General features: G+C 47.2%; 1 protein-coding gene across 1 annotated transcript in view; it reads right to left on the minus strand.

The window, feature by feature from the left end:
- Window positions 1–13,260, minus strand: part of DPEP1 (dipeptidase 1) — a 176,749-nt gene that overhangs the window by 2,477 nt on the left and 161,012 nt on the right. The gene's annotated exons all lie outside the window — the stretch shown is intronic.

Below are 13,260 nucleotides of genomic sequence, written 5' to 3' on the forward strand. Positions count from 1 at the left end.
GATCAGCCAAAGACCTATAGCCCTGAATTGGAGGACCCTGGAAAAGTTCTGACAGGGTCCCTTAAGTGCAAAGGTGTAGGACAAGAGTGGCACCATTGGTGAAATTGTTGCACCCCCATAAGCATGTACAAGAGGGTGTTTCCATATTCCTATAAAGACGTCATAAAGTGCAGCAATGCTTCCAAACACTTTCTCACGGTCAGTTCATCGTGAGTGACAATGGACTAACACCAGAGCCATATACCTGACATGTTCCCCTGGTCAAGCAAGGTCAGGCAATTACTAATCATTATACACACCTGACTCCCATCACACTTCCCCACGAGGATAAAGGGCGGAGCACGAAAGCACACTCTGAGCAAGGAAAAGCACATGAGGAAGCAGCCGTTCCAACATGGCGATTTGACACAAGGAGAAAGGTGGCGAGACCGGAGAGGGTTGTCACGAGAGAAGTTCCCTTGACCTCTAGAAACCGTTACTCTTGGAAAGTGAGAAGCCTAACACCGGGAACTGATGTGGATCTGTCCTACACTGTGCATCTAAGGTATCCGGGGCGCTCCTGTGTTGATGACCTGGGCCGGGGGAGCGATTGCTGCTGTGGTGCTGTCCTTGGCTCTTGCCGGAAAGTCACACCAGTAAAAGCATCACAGCTGGTGAATCGGAGAAACCAATACGAAACAGCTGGTGTTTGCAAACGGCTGCAAACGGCAACATAGTATGAAAACATTCACAAAGTGTTTGAAGCGCATGTGATGAGAGGCACGAACAAGTGGAAACTAAAGGAGTGAATGTACTTTGAAAAAGCCAAATAAGATACCGGGTAGAGGGTGGTCCGGCACCACGTGGGTGCACATTCGAAGGTCTCATTAAGATATCCAACTGAATGGCAACTGCATTGTAAAAAAGGAAATTTGTATCACAGTGGTCTTGCGACGGGTAGAGCTAAAAACCCATGCACATTTGGAAGTCTTTGATAAGTATAACGTGAACTGCAGTTGGTCCGAGCCTGGCTGAGGGAGACTAATTGAATGAGAAGAAGGGATCTGAGCCCGGCTGAGGTGGATCGGGGCTGAACCGTGAGTCACCCGAGAAGGAATACTTTTGAAATCTTAAAATAAAGGGATCTGTGCCCGGTTGAGGGGGATCCAGGGAGAGACACCCAAATCATATAATTATAAGGAGAAAAGAACTTTCTAATTTTTGTTTTGTACATCAGGCCCTCCGAATCAAGAGACTTTGATGGAAAAGAGACTTGAGCAAAGAAGGCCCTCATGCTGGAATTGAAACTGTACCCTCGTGTTGAGGAATCCAGATTGTGAACTTGGCTCGAGTGAATCGCATTGCCATGTGCTGAAAACGTGAGGAAGGGAGGCCAACTGCACGAACATCCTGGCTTACCAGTTTGTGAACACTTCTTTCTTTTTCATGAACATTCCCCCACACTATTTGTAAATTTAGCGGCAAGGATTGGCAATATTTATTTTTTAGTATACACCCTTTTACTTTGACGAGACTCACTAGGACTGCATTGTATATTATATGATGGTCGTAGCTTGCTCCTAGCTTAGATTTAGTTTTAGGTTTAGATAGGCATTTATTGCACCCCTTTGAAAGTTCAGTAAACTCCCTTGAACTGTGGTCACTTGTGTCTGTCTTACTTCGATACCATTCCATCCTTATACGGCCCACCGAAAGTTTCTGAAAGAAACTGAACCTTTCCCTTTTCTAACGATGGACAAAGAATCAAGTGTCTTAAGAGTTTCCAAAGGGCCACTTGGGCCACAAAAACGACATAACAAGTTGTCACTGGAACTTTTTTGCCACTGATGAAGCACCTCTTTTGTAGAAAACAGGTTTAATTCAAACTTCAGAAAAGGTCTCCTGTATTGGCAATTTGGATGTCTCAAAAGGTAACGAGCAACTTCACCTAATTTTGTGTGGTCCTCACTTAAGTGCAACAAGGAAAGATAGAAATTCATTCATCAATAGTGCCGGACCAATCATATCTATGCAATATTTATTTGACAAGCCTTGGGTTCTGAATCAGATCATTCTCAGACAGATCTATTTTGTGCAGGACTTCTGAACAAAAATTCTTCAAATCCTTTAGATATGGGAGGATCCCTGTAGTCCTAATTGGACTCAAATCACAAAATAACGAGTAATTTGGAGGGACAAGAATCTTTCTGTAAAAAGATAGAAGTCTCCATTGTGCCTTGCCATCCAGGGAATTCAAACCCAACTCATAGCTTTTTTTTTTTTTTTTTTTTTACTTTCTCTATTAACACATGGCAATGCATCACATAATTACATATCACAATACAGTGTATTTGGCATTGTAGGCAGTAAATCCACAAGGACCTGGGAGGAGGGTTACATAGGGGACAATGACTCAGGGAAACATGCTAGGTGGAGGAGGGACACATGGAGAGATTCTTGGATGAGCATCTATCGTGTCCCATCGGTTGATGGGCACGTAAAGTGACTCAATCAGAAGATTGGCGCTGTATCGACAGCTAGTGGCCTACTGAAGAGGTATGCCATGAGCGGCCCCCAAATGTTTCTTGGATGAGAGTCAATTGGCTGCATTTGCACCCAGAGGACCTCCATGTCGTTGTCCCACACAACATCTCTCAACCAGTGTTCCTTGTTGGGGACATTTGCACTCATCCTTCGCAGTAATATGCATCGTTTAGCGAGAAGAAGGCACAGTTATACAAACTTGTTTGTGCTACCCATGGGGAGATCTAATATGTAAAACAGGCAGGACAGTGGGATGGGACGAACCTCCAGTCCCGTCATTTCTGACATTACAGTGCATACATCACCCCAGAACGGCTGTAGTTTCCGGCAGTCCCTCAGCATGGGAAATTATTTGACATCGAGACAATTACTTCGAGGACATGCCCCGGTCCCTTCATTAGAGAATAGGTGTAGCCTGGCCGTTGTGTAGTGAATCCTGTGTAACACTTTCAGTTATATCAGTTGGAATTTAGTGTTATGTGAAACTGTGTGTGCCTGTGCGCACATATCTGACCAGAGGTCTTCCGTGATGTTGATTTGCAGGTCCACCACCCATTTGGAATGGGCATTGTACTGTGGTGCAGCCTGGCGGTTCTGAATCATCCGATATAGGGACGACACCAGACCTCAACTGCCTCCTGCAGTCAGGGCGTATTATAATAGTGTGTCATCTGCAGGCTCCACTGAGAAGTCTACCCACATTTTTTTACATGCTTTGCGTAAGCCTGCATATTCTAATGACTGTGATGATGTGTGGTGTGCAAGCATTGGAGTGTCAGTAGGTTGTATGAAATTGCCTTCTGGGTGAAGGATCCCTTGTGTATGAAATCTGTGTTGGGCCCAAGTTCTGCGTGACCCAAAGTCAATTTGTAGTAGACAGGGTACACAAACCCACAGGGGGATATTTCTATGGGATAGGGAGGGTACACCAACTATATGCCATATTTTGCCCCAAGCGAGAACAGTGGTCCTAGCCGGGTTGAATCTGCAGCTATCCGCGAATTGATTGGGGAAAATCAGTGAGTGCAGGTCTTTGTCACCCTCTGAGTATTGTTCTAAGCATGTGTGAGGAGAAGACAGTTCCTCGGAGTACCAGTAAGCAGCAAATTGTGCCTGTGCGGCCATCAAGTATAGGCTAAAATCCAGAGCGGCAAACCAACCCTTGTCCTATGGTTGCGATAATGTGCTCCACTTCAGGCACACTGCCCCAGAAAGCAACACGTATTTACATATATCGGTTTCTAAGACTTGGAAGAATGTCCTCCCCGGCCACATCGGTATGTTAAGGAATAAATATAGCAACGTAAGGAGCACAGTCATTTTAAGCAGTGCTACTTTGCCCGCAATCGTGATAGGGAGATTAGCCCATCTCTTGAGTTCATGTCGGAGCAGTGCAGCATAATTGTGTTCATGTAACTTGGGGGAGTGTCTAGCGATGGCGATTCCCAAGTAGCGTGTGGTCAAGGGAGTCCACGTGAATCCCTGTAGGTCAAGGGGTGGGACGGTGGCGTTTGTAAGGGGAAAGAGTTCTTCTGATTTACTACAGTTTACTCTGAGGCCTGATATCTCACCGAAGTCCGAGACAGAGACTTCAGACCTGATGGGTTCCAGATGTAGAGAGGTGTCCCTTATGTATAGTAGTGTATCGTCCGGGTATAGAGAAATTATTTCTGGTTCTCCCGTCATCCCGATACCCCAGTGTTTATTTTTATGCCGTATAAGATCTGCAAAAGGATCGATGACAATCTCAAATATGAGGGGTGATAGTGAGCAGTCCTGTCGGGTGCACCTCACTATCACAAAGGGCGAGGACAGTGTCCCATTAGCATTGGCCCTAGCAATTGGGGATGTGTATAGAAGACACAAAGAGGCAAGGAACTCCGGCCCAAACCCTCATTTCGTCAACACGGGATATATGAACCTCCAGGATACCGAGTCGAATGCTTTTTGAACGTCCACAGTGGGCCGCAACCACCTGTGCTCCAGGGTCTATCTGGGCCAGTATATTAAAGAGGCGCTGTAGATTCAGTGCTTTGGATCTGCCAGGGATGAACCCAGACTGGTTGGAGCGAATAATGTGCAACATAATTGGCATCAGTCATGTGGCCATAATCTTTGCAAATATTTTAATCTCCTTGTTGATTAAGGACAGGGGCGGCCTTATTTGGTTTTAGAAGGATTGTGATAATAGCTTCGCACATAGTGGTTGGTAATGTCTGCCACGTAAGGGATTTTTGCCATAGTTGTAGTAGATATGGGGCTAGGTGGGTCTTGTATCATTTGTAGAATTTGTCCGTGAGGTCATCAGTGCCAGATCAGGGGCTTTCCCAGATGCTAAATTTTCGATGACTTATATAATATCGGTTAGAGAGATTGGTTGTTCTAGAGAGGTTGTAGCATCATGGGAGAGTTGACTAAGTGATAATGTATCTAGAAACCTATCAATATCTTCTGGTGTACGTCTATCAGCATTGGCGTAGAGATCTGTGTAAAATTTGGCAAACACTGCATTGATGGCTGCTGGTGTGTGTTCAAGGTTACCTGAAGAGTCGGTGATCATCGAGATGCACCCACTGCCCCTTTTTTGGCAAGCTATACAAGCCAGCAGTTTACCCGGCCTGTCTACCTTGCCATACCTCCGTGCTGCCATAGAGGTGCTGAAGCACTTCACCTCCTGTTCCAAGTGCGCTCTGAAGGAGTCTAATGTCTTCTTGATCTGTGCGAGTGTGGCTGTGGGAGGGACAACCGACAGGCCACCTTCGAGTTCCCTCAGTTTGCCCTCACTTTTCTTGATGTCTCGCCATATCATTTTAAGGACACTAAACTCCATAGACACTGCAATCCACCATATGTATACTTTAAAGGTCTCCCAAAGTGTGCTAACTCAGGTTACCGAACCCACTTTGCTCTCAAAAAACAGTTTCACATGGTTGTCCATAGTGGATGCGAATACCACATCCAGCAGTGCCTGCGATTTAAAGCGCCCCTTGTTTCGGGCTCTGGGAAGCGCAAATAATGTCAGTTGAAGGTAGGTTGGTGAGTGATCAGAGTAAGTTCTGTGAAGCATGCGGGTTTCACTGACCACCACCCCCTCCTCCTCCCATCAGCATATCAGAGATTAGCCACATGTCGATGTAGGAGGATGAGCCGTAGGCCAATGAGTAAACGGAGGAAGCTTGTCGCCACCGTGAGTCACTCTCCACGCATTGACCAGGTCAAGGGAGTGGATGCTCACTCTGATTGTATGAGCTGCCCGCGTTAGGTTTCTCTGAGAGCATGTGGACCTATCTAAAAGAAGGTCAATAATAGTATTAAAATCCCCTCCCCAAATTATAGGGACCAGCGGATATTGGGCCAGCTTGTCAATGAATTCCACATAAAATTGAGGTTCGTCAATCTTAGGAGCATAGATGTTAATTAGCAATATTTCTCATCCCGCTAGGTTTCCACATACCATGACATCCCTACCCAGATGGTGAATGTCCATGTGTCTACTCTGGAATGGGAGGGATGTATGTATTAGGGCCATGACTCCTCTGGCTTGCATTGAATACGCTGTGTAAAATCGATTCCCACCCCACTGTCTAGTAAATCCCTCACAGATCGCAGAGAGTGCATGTGTTTCTTGTAGATATACAATTTCATTTTGGCTTTGTGTCTATCTACATGCAGCTGTATTTTATGCCTCTTAATTGGATTCCCAAGGCCACGTATGTTCCAACTAAGACATATCATGTCACCCATCCCAGTGCCAACCATGGTAGTTCATCCCCTCCCGTCTCTTCTCGCCCTCGCCCCCATCGCCAGTCCAACCGCAGAGTCCGCGATAATGCCAGCCATTGGCCCACTACTTGCCATGTGTGGTTTTTCTTCCTTAACTTCTCAATCCCACCCCCAGCCCCCACAACATCTCCCGTTGAACCTCGGAGAGGACACCCCTCCAGTAACATACCCAACAGAATGAAAAAATACCAAAACCCCAAACTATCAGCGCAACCTTGCATGGGGGCCAGCGCGCTAAGAAACCTGGGCGCATCCTGTACTTAAACACATAGAAGAAAGCATATTTGTTCAAAACCTTCTTTCAAGTCAACAATCACCCTTGGGGTGTCTTTAGCCATTGGTTGCGTTGTTATGGTAGACGGATGCCTCCGCCCTAAGGCAAGTTAAATATCAAGGATCACTAGGTGAGTGGAGCGGAGCGTTCCCTCAGGATATATAAGTATTCAAAGAATTGGGTCACAGTGCAGGTACTTTCTCTGGTCGTCACGCATATGGTCAAGATGCCAGTAGGGTTCTGTCCAGGAATTTCAGAGCCTCCCCTGGTAGCGTGAAGAAATAGGTCTTGCCGTTCCATTTCACGTGGAGCTTAGCAGAGAATAGCATATTTCAAGTGTACATTTCAAAGCTCTTTAACTGCCAGAAATGATTTTCTTTCCTGCTTTACAGCCACTGAAAAAGCGGGTATATGTGGATTCTGTTTGAGCCCAGCATTAGGTCTCCTTGTTCGCGGGCCGCTAGCAGAATGGCATCTTGATCCCGATAGTTGAGAATACAAGCAATGATTGGGTGTGGAGGTGTGCTAGGTTTAGACTTGGATGCTAGGGATCTGTGGGTACGTTCAATAGCGAATTGTGGTGATGGTGTGGAATTGCCCACAAGTGGCAGCAGGGTGACTGTAATTCATTGCTCCAGGGAGGATTCGGTGTTGCTCTCCGGGATCCCTATAATGCAGACATTGTTTCAATGGGATCTTGACTCTAGGTCATCATTTTTCTTCTCTAGCTGTAGTACCCGCTTGGAGAGCATGGTTAGTCAGCTTGGAGGTTGGAAACATCATCTTCCATTGTGCCTACCCTTATCTCTGCTTCATCCAGTCATTTTTCCGTTCTGTCTATGTGTGACTTGAAGGAATCGATGGTACTAGTCATATCGTTGAGCTTCGTATGCACCTTAGCAAAGCCCTCCTGCATGCAAGCCATCATGCTCTGTGTTTCAGTGGGCTTGACAGGGGGAGGGGTCCCTGCTCCATGGTGGCGGTTGCCTCCACACTCGTAGACATTTTGGTTGTATATTTAGTGTACTGACTAATGGAATGTTGAGTTGTGGCATTCCCTTTTGCCATCCTCCTAGAGTGAACTGTGGACCCTGGCTAGAGGATTAGCGCTCCTTCAGCGCAGTGTACACTTGTGTGGTGTTTTAGGGTTTCAGCTGTATCCCCAGTATGGGAGAGGGGTTGGGGCATAAGTGGATGGACGATCAGTTGTTTGGGGGTTCACACATGTGTTTTAGTGTATAGGCTGGGGCGCCCACTCAAGGCCTGTATAATCCGTCTGGCAGTAGGTGGGGTGTCACAGTCTGGTTCCAGTCCCCCAGTATCCACAAATAGTGTCAGTGCTGCACCTGAGGTCGCTGTGTAGGCCCTCCTAAGTAAGACTGCAGACGGCAGATCGCCATTATACCGGGAAGAGTTTTACAGCAGCCAGCGTTGGACAAGGCCGCCCAGGCAAGGACGGACTGGGTGCCTAGTTCGGGGCCTCCCTCAGTTCTGCATATGGTGGTCCGATCAGCAAGTGTCGGGTGGGCACACGGCACAGGCAGGCCGGCCCATTCTTCCCCCCGCTGGAAATGTCCCACAAGGTTTGCGGAAGATCCTCCCGTGTTGCGTAGGTGATGCGATTTACCCTCCCCGTGTAGACCCCTCACCCTAGTTGCGTGGTGCAATCTGCTCTGCCAGCAGTCCAATGTGCTCGAGACAGGGTTTGTGGGGGCGGAGGGGGAGCACGCCCCTCACTCACTGCCTTCGTCCAGGAGCAGAAGCCGGTGTGCCCCCACAGCACGGTATATTCAGGTCCGTATGTTGAGTGCAGCAGCAAGGTTGCATGGAGCTCTGGACAGAGCCGTACCCGGCTCACCCACGGTTTTCCTCACCGCAGGGAGTGAGACCGCCAGCCTCTCAGTCCACCGTCACCATTCAGGGTTGCGATGCAGCCAAAGAATGGACAAGAGTGCCTGGATCTAGCGGGCAGTAATGAACACTGTGTCAGGTGTCTTTAGAAGGCGTTGTGCGTCCAGGAATGTCACTTGATGCAGTAGCCCTAAACTCGAGCCGCCATCTTCATTGGTGCACAGCAGCACCCGCCAAACCCAACTCATGTCTAATTACAGAAATGGGAACAGATTTTTGAATGGACAATACTTTTTTCCAAATGAAACCTTCCAGACTTTTTACAAAATTTTTAAAATCCATAAAATCAAAGTTTCAATATCATGTAAAAGACTAGGGATCCGTTTTTCCCCATAATACTTAATTAAGGGTTTTGCGGATAGCTTCCCAAATTTAGAATCTATCCTCTTCATTTCATTCAGCATGGCAAGCCCAGTCCTTAATTTTCGTCACACTAGTTTTAGCGCAGATTGAGAAACCCAGATACACAAAACTATCCACCCGTTCCAGAGGTGCTCCACCCACTCGCCATGAGGTGAAGCACACGTTTTTAAGGTACACTGCATAATATTGCTTTTTTGGGAATTGATAACCAGGGAATTCTGATTAGCAGAACTATTAAAAGCATTAAGCAAATATTGAAGTCCTTGCTCAGTGCAATCTAATAACAAAAAACCATCAGCATAGCTGAGCCACAAAACCTTGAGAGGGGCCAGTGTAGGTGACGCAAAGACTGCATTTCGCAAATGCTCACCAATTTCAGATTTACATAAACTGAAAAGATCCGGACAAGAATGCAGCCTTGTCCTACGCCCTGATTTATTTTAATCCGAAAGGACAAGGCCCCCTCCTGATTCAATCAAACTTGCATCACTGAATTCTCATAAAACCGATCAATAGCCTCAGCAAACTAGATGGCATTCCCCAACCCTGTCATTTCTTCCACAATAATTCTCGATTCACAGTGTCAAAAGCGGACGTAGGGTCAATTGTCGCAATACATAGATGTGTATGTTTTGGCCCATGCAGATGCCTGGAGACATTTCAATAGGAAACCATTTAGAGTGCTGCCCATGGATTTCCTAAAACCAATTTGCCATGTGTGTAGTCTGCCTGTCTCCTTCGCCCACTCCTCAACCTGACCAAGCAGTAGGGCAGCAAACACTGTCTGCGTTGAGAATTGAAATTGGGTGGTAATTCTTTGGGTCAGATTTAGAGCCCCGTATGTAAATTGGAATTACATAAGCAATCTGCCAAGAATCAGGGAAACAATTCGAATGAATGATATTTTGAAACAGATGCTTCAAAATACTAGCCCACATTACCAGGTCACCATGGAAAAATACATTTGACAGATTGTTTGTTCCGGGAGCTTGCAATGAGCTTAATTTGGACAAAATATTAAGAATACTCTCTTACTCCACTTCCAATTGCCAATCCCCAGAGCAATCAATAGTCACTGAACTATTATTTAAGGTGTCACTGGAGAAAGCCCTTTCAAAATATGAGACCCATTCTGGTTCTGCAACTGCATTTAGTTGCTTATGGGCTTGTAGGTTTGAATTGCCATTAATAATACGCCAGAAAGATGAGATCATCTTGCTCTGGCCCATTTATGATACTTAAAACGTGATTTCTTAATTGCTAGGGGCATCATACAACGCTCTCCCCCGTACTTATCCCTTACGGCTTTGATTTCAGCAAGTCTCTTTTTATGGGCAGTCACGTCATGATCAAACTTATGAAAGGGGGGAGGTTTGGCCTTGATGATTTGTCCAGGCTTAGCTTTGTGATGTCCACAAGCATTTGTGCTTAGGCATTGAGGTATTCTCCTGTAACCTTGGTTTTGGCCTGACTGGGATCATCGTTCCGTTCAGTTCCATGAGTGATTTACTGTGATCATACCTTAGACTTCAGAGTGTCCCATTGTCATGATCTCTGCTTCCAAAAGATCAGGACTTGCCCGACTCCCTTGGAAGCAGACCCATAACCCCGGTTCCGAGTGCCAGCCATTCCCAATTGGGACCTTTTGGACCCTGTCCTGGCGCCAGTGGCACCAGGCTCATAAAGATGCCCAGTCCCAGCGCTGGAAGCGCCGGGCTCATAATGCTTGGGTGGACTTACCTGCAGCAGACCATGCTGCTTACTTACCTGCCAGTTGAACCCCTGATCCTCTTCTGTTTGGGAGTACTTTTCCTGTTGGGTGGGGCAGGAGCCACTCCCTAGGTTCAGAATACTGGAACTCTTCTGGAAAGCAGGAACTCTTTTCTTACCTAGGCGTGGCTGTGGAAGGAGACACCTAAGCACTACAGGAGGCTATTTAAACCACACCCGATGGATGAATCTTGCTTTGCGTTATTCTGCATTCTCTGCAGCAGAACACTCATCGTGTCTTCTGCTTCTGATCCTGGGCCTAAGGGAACAAAGGCTTACCATCCTGGAATCCAGTCTTCAGCAGCACCTGTAAAGACAAAGAAAGAACAGGTTAGCACTACGGTCTTCAGTGGCAGCGCATCTCTTACCTGGTCCATCGGCTGTCACCAACGCCTCGCGCTGCATTCCGGCATCTGAAAGACAAAGGCTTACCTACTCTTCGCATGCTCCGGAGGTCTTCGCACTGCATTCCGGCATCTGAAAGACAAAAGCTTACCAGCTCTTCGCACGCTCCGGAGGCCTTCGGCGCTGCATCCCGCATCTGAAAGACAAAAGAAGGTGCGTTTAAAGACATTGGGCAACTTTATTACTCACGTGCCATTACTCCTTCCCACGCCGAATCCAGTGGGTATTCCAGCACCCTTCAGCTTCTCTAAAGCTCCGAACTTGTACCTGCAAGATAAAAGGGACAGTTAGTGCGCATCGTGAAGCAGGCTACAAGCGCTTATTTACGTGCTTCCAGGCGCTGCTATTCCTCACGCGGGTTCCATCCTCAACTCTCATCAGCCCGCCATCCGCCATCGCCAGAACCCTGCAAAACAAGAGATATCATTACAAAAGACTTTTAAGACATTTGAAGTGCCCAGAACTTACCGTTCGTGCAGTTAACGACGGACAGCAGTCCTCTGAGGTCAAGAGGCCTGCACCCTTATCCAGTGAAGAAACTGGTTACGGCACCCTGCCCCGAGGCAGATGGAGAGCTCGGCGTTCACTTACCTAAGGTGAGGGTGTTAACCTTTGGGGTTCTACAGGAGAAGAGAAAGGGAAGAGGAGAGAGGCACCCAATAACCCCAGTTCATTAATCCCATATTTTCTATCTGCAGACAACTTACTCTTCGAGTCAGACATACAGTGCACAGAGGTCCAGCCCAAAGAGCCAACCGTGTGTTACACATCACCTTTGAAGATACGGCATTCACCCAGTCAAGACCGGCACCTCTGCGGGAATCAGGTGAGCGTTACAGAACGCAAAGCCTATCGCAAAACTCCCACCCAGGCGCTATGGAAACCTCGGATACCGACCAGCTAGCCCAGTTACTTGGGGAACTAAGAGCAGAAGTGCATGCAGCCCGTCAGGAAACGAATGCTCTAAGAAGGGAACTGATTATTTCCAAGGAGCAAACAGACGATCTCGCTAGACAATTGCTACAGTCACAAGCCGGACAATCTCCGTTACCCGCATCAGGGGCAAATCTTCCTTCAACATCCTCTACGAACCCAGTGCAGATCAACCTACCTGGGAATGTACCTCTGGCTCCGCCCGAACGATTTTCTGGTGACCCAAAGAGGTTTGCAGTATTTATTAATCAGTGCCGGTTGCACTTCTTATGCCGGCCAGCAGCCTTTCCAACTGATCAAGCTAAGGTAGCTTTCGTGCTTTCGTACCTTAGTGGCAATGCGGCAGACTGGTCGATCCCTCTAGTTAATCAAGATGATCCGGTTCTCCATGATTTTCAAGCTTTTCAGCTCAGTATGAAAAAACTGTTTGCAAGACATTCACAGGGGCAGGCCTTGGACAATGAGCTCCTTTCATTGCGACAGGGTAATCAAGACCTTTTGACTTATATTGCGTCTTTCAACAGACTGATAGTGGAAACTCGATGGCCTGAGGACAAAAGGATTACGCTGTTTTATAGAGGTCTACGTGGAGAGCTCAAAGATGTGTTAGCCCAAGTAGTGAATCCCCCGCAAGACTGTTCGGACTATATTGACTTAGTCGTTCATATTGACCACAGACTGCAGAACAGGAAGGCCGATCGTTCCAAGTTTGATGCTCGAGTATTTTCCAAACCACCAACTCCTACCAAAGGAGTAGACTCCGGGGAACCCATGCAAATAGGGGGCCTGAAAGGACCACTAACACAAAAGGAGCGGGAAAGGAGAAAACAGCTGCAATTATGCCTCTATTGCGGAAACTCGGGGCACTTTCTTCGAGACTGTCCGGTGAAACCAGCCAAGAAGACAGTAGGAGCTGCAGTTACCAGGGTCACAAACTCTGAGCAGGGAAACGACCTCGCCCGACAAGAATAGAGGTCCTCTTGCCGAGCGTTAAAACCAGTTCCGTGACCTCGCATTTCGTGATACCTATGGTCCTCATTAGCCCTGAACATCCGGATCGATTACATGCGATTGAAGCTTACGTCGACAGCGGTGCCATCGGCAATTATGTGGATCATGAAATGGTTTTGAGGATGAATCTGACTCTTTGTCCAAAGGCTGTAAAGGACGTCATTACTACGGTGGATGGTACGGAGATAGCCTCCGGACCAGTAACGCATACCACCCAAGAAGTGACGCTAGTAAGTCAAGATGGACACCATGAGAAGATCGTGTTCGATGTGATCAAGGCCCCTCAG

Source organism: Ambystoma mexicanum, chromosome 1q, assembly GCF_040938575.1.
Source record: "Ambystoma mexicanum isolate Mex_15411 chromosome 1q, UKY_AmexF1_1, whole genome shotgun sequence".
Taxonomy (NCBI): Eukaryota; Metazoa; Chordata; class Amphibia; order Caudata; family Ambystomatidae; genus Ambystoma; species Ambystoma mexicanum.